At 41.7% G+C, this 3,972-nt stretch overlaps 1 pseudogene; it reads right to left on the reverse strand.

Moving 5' to 3' along the window:
• Positions 1 to 724: 724 nt before the first annotated feature.
• On the reverse strand, positions 725 to 842 carry LOC126413652 (5S ribosomal RNA; annotated as a pseudogene).
• Positions 843 to 3,972: the final 3,130 nt, after the last annotated feature.

Below are 3,972 nucleotides of genomic sequence, written 5' to 3' on the forward strand. Positions count from 1 at the left end.
CATGCGGCTCACGGTGGTTTGCAGAGTATAGATGTAGTTGTAGATGTTGATGTAGATGTAAAGCCCTGTTCACCTAGCCTAGACACACATCGACTGCCTGCAACTGTGGGTCCGCAGCTCGTGGACGTGCGGTAGCGTTCTCCCTTCCTACGCCCGGGTTCCTGGGTTCGATTCCCGGCGGGGTCAGGGATTTTCTCTGCCTCGTGATGACTGGGTGTTGTGTGACGTCCTTAGGTTAGTTAGGTTTAAGTAGTTCTAAGTTCTAGGGGACTGATGCCCATAGATGTTAAGTCCCATAGTGCTCAGAGCCATTTTGCAGCTGTGGTGCACAATGGTGCTCGTGTTTCAGCCCTTCGGCACCGGCCCCTAACACTACTAATGACGCAAATCCTGCAGTGTACAGTCTGTGCATCATTCCTATAAATTAGTACTGTAAATACACTCCCGAAACTTCTCCAAAGTAATCATAAATATCCTTTTTTTTAAGGAATGAAAATTCAACAAAGCCACATTAGTTGTATAGCACTCCGTCTTCAGGCCACGAGTGGCCTACCGGGACCGTCCGACCGCCGTGTCTTCCTCAGTGGAGGATGCGGATAGGAGGGGCGTGGGGTCAGCACACACCTCTCCCAGTCGTTATGATAGTTTTCTTTGAACGAAGCCGCTAATATTCGTTCGAGTAGTTCCTCAATTGGCATCACGAGGCTGAGTGCACCCCGAAAAATGGCAACAGCGCATGGCGGCCTGGATGGTCACCCATCCAAGTGACGACCACGCCCGACAGCGCTTAACTTCGGTGATCTCACGGGAACCGGTGTATCCACTGCGGCAAGGCCGTTGCTCACTAGTTGTATAGAGGTTCCTTTATTAAGGTGTTCCCTAATAAACGAACCTCTAGACAGCAAATGCGGCCGCGAAGTATTTTCATTCATTTTCAAAAGTCTCTTTGAAGATTATTTAGGAGAATTTTTGGAAATTTCTTCACAGTGACAATTTATAATGTAACCTATAGTTGCCCTAACTGAAAAGCGGTTTGTACATACTGTGATGTCGAGTCTCCTTAGAGTTGACACAACTCGGTGCTGATGATTGTCCCAGTCGGTATTTGGAATGGCGTCCGTCGCTCACGACAAGGCCACCCTGTAACTAGCAGAAAAACGCAAACTCCTCGCGTGGTTTGGTCATATTTCAGACACGTCTTTCGTGATTAATGTCAATATTTCAATAGAGCAAGACGTCAGAATGTGTAAGCCGCTGTTGCTTCTTCTTTGATAAACGCGGCAATTGCACCCCTCGATGACGCGATGACTCCCTTGACCTGAAATGATGACCACCAGTTTTCTTTTGTTGTGAGTCCGCGATAGACTTTTCAGCTTGCGCGAACTGGCTAACTGTAGTTCTTCTTTTTATTATGCCCGGTTGTCGAATATTAATAATATAAAGTCTTGAATCTTCAATCCATCACCCAAGTCGTGGCCACATTATGGAATTGCGAGGATGTTAAGTTGATAAATTGTTATTCCGTCGCCAAGACGTCGCTACGTCGCGTTTTCAATAATTACACGACGCAATTCCAGAGATAACATACACTTAAGCAATGTTCAGAATGCGTCGTTATCTTGCGACAAATCGATGACTGCTCACTGTTAAACAATCAGGAATTCACTTTTCACTTCATAATATTCAACTAGTCAATTAATTTTCACTAATACACATGACAATGTCTATTCAATTATGTAGGCGACAAGAAGAATTAGAGTTTGAATCTAATTTTACTGTTCCTTGTAATTAATTGTCCCTATGCTGAGCACGCACACCGATTTCTCACTCACAATCCTGTCGTTGACGATAACTTCTGACAACTCGACGCAATTGTACGTTCTTCGTGTTTGCGTTTGTCTGTTACCTGCTCGAGAGTAATAATTATTTTTCTGTCGACGATATTTCTTTTTAATGTACCTGAATGGTCGTGCTTATTCCGTGTCACTAAGGCTAAATCCCATCACAAATCTCAAACGATTTAATTTCGGCACGAATCTCCGGTATCTCGCTAACAGTGAAGATGACTTTGCTTTTGTATGACTTCTGAATAATACTTCAGTCTATATCCCAAAACTTTCAAACTTCCGATTAGCTTAAAAGAATCTAGTGGCGCTTACTGACGGTATGGCTCCAGACCCGTAGATTCCACAAACCGAACTGAATAGTTATTCGGTTGCCACTTCCACGAATGATTTTATAAATTACAAAGGAATGCTATCCATGTTGTAATGTTGTTACATTAATTTGTTCTGAAAGCGGTGCTGATATTCAAGACCATAAAAGTGGGTTAAAAGCTGTGAGTTATCTGAGGAAGTTAACCTTGCATTACTGCGCAACTGTTTCACCAGGTATCCAGTCTAGCTTACCAAATTCCCAACCAGACTAACATTAATTATAATCTTTTAGTACTCATCTTACGATAACCGGTGATATATATATATATATATATATATATATATATAAAGACAATTTAAATAAAAAGAAATAAATCAGTTTATATTTGGACATTTGAAAAATAAATTATTTTAGAAATAAATAGGGTTTTCGTTCGGAACATGAATACTTATTGAACTGCCCTCATAGTATGAGCTGTTTATGTAATCTGAGTGATAACCCATTGTGTGCCGAGAAATGGCTCCCCATAAAAGTCGTCCGCCATATCGGAAATGGTAGGGAGCATGGATCTAGGAGTAATGAGTTGCTAAGGGCTATTAAAATTTTAGAAAATATTTCGCTTTTTAAATTTTTCGCACATATGAGTTCTTAAATTTCATATAACAACACTTTTCTGCAAAGGTAACCAGGAAACTATCAACAATTGTTTGACTTACTTGCAAAACAGGCATTGGAGTAACCACCAACTGATTGACACTTTAAACATTTAAGAAACAATTTAACGTTCTGAAACAATTAAACTCAGATAGCCTCTGAAATTGAGAAAGAAAATGAATGTTAGCAAAGTTCTAAAGTTTTAAAACAGTAAATCATAAAACAGCAAAAAAAAGGTCATTTAACCAATATATTTCAATCAGAATTAAAAGGGAGCTGAAAACTCATGCATTAGCGAAGGTAAGGTTATCTCCTTGACTCAGCTCACGCGTCACACATTTGGTTGCATCACTTCCGACTCACACAAATATTTTACAACTGTTTGAACACCTGAACGTACAATTTTAACGTTTCAGTATTTACACATAATCACATAATAACAGAATTAAAATTGGGCTAAATGAGCTTTTTTCCAACTATATTAAGAATAACTTGGGCATTTTCTGATTATCAGGGATGATGATACCAAAACAAATTTGAGAGATAAGGACTCAAAAATAGTTCAAATGGCTCTGAGCACTATGGGACTTAACATCTGAGGTCATCAGTCCGCTAGACTTAGAACTACTTAAACCTAACTAACCTAAGGACGTCATACACATCAATGCCCGAGGCAGGCTTCGAACCTGCGACCGTAGCAGTCCGGCGGTTCTGGACTGAAGCGCCTAGAACCGTTCGGCCACCGCGGACGGCTCCGTCTTGTTCGATTATAAATCTGGTCACTGATTATTGAGACCTGTGTCGGTCGCCCCTTAGGATTATAAGTTTGCTGTGTTTTGTTTCATGACTATTTGGCTTACAACCTTACAGTATTCGGACGTAAGCAGCATACAAAGGACGATTTTAATAAACTTCCATTTTTTAAAAACAGCAGTCTTGCAGTATTCGGACGTAAGCAGCATACAAACGACGATTTTAATAAACTTCCATTTGACAGCAGCCTTTTGCTGTGGCGTCGTAATCGGTCTCCAGACTATATCTGATGGCTCACAACCAGGTAAATCCGATGCGCGCACTCGCTTTCCCCTCCGGAGGTAATCGGTGGCGGCTGGAAGCGAGCAGCCGCTGAGCGCACCCCCGCCTCCCCCCCGCCCCCCCCCC

Source organism: Schistocerca serialis, chromosome 7 (assembly GCF_023864345.2).
Source record: "Schistocerca serialis cubense isolate TAMUIC-IGC-003099 chromosome 7, iqSchSeri2.2, whole genome shotgun sequence".
Lineage (NCBI taxonomy): Eukaryota > Metazoa > Arthropoda > Insecta > Orthoptera > Acrididae > Schistocerca > Schistocerca serialis.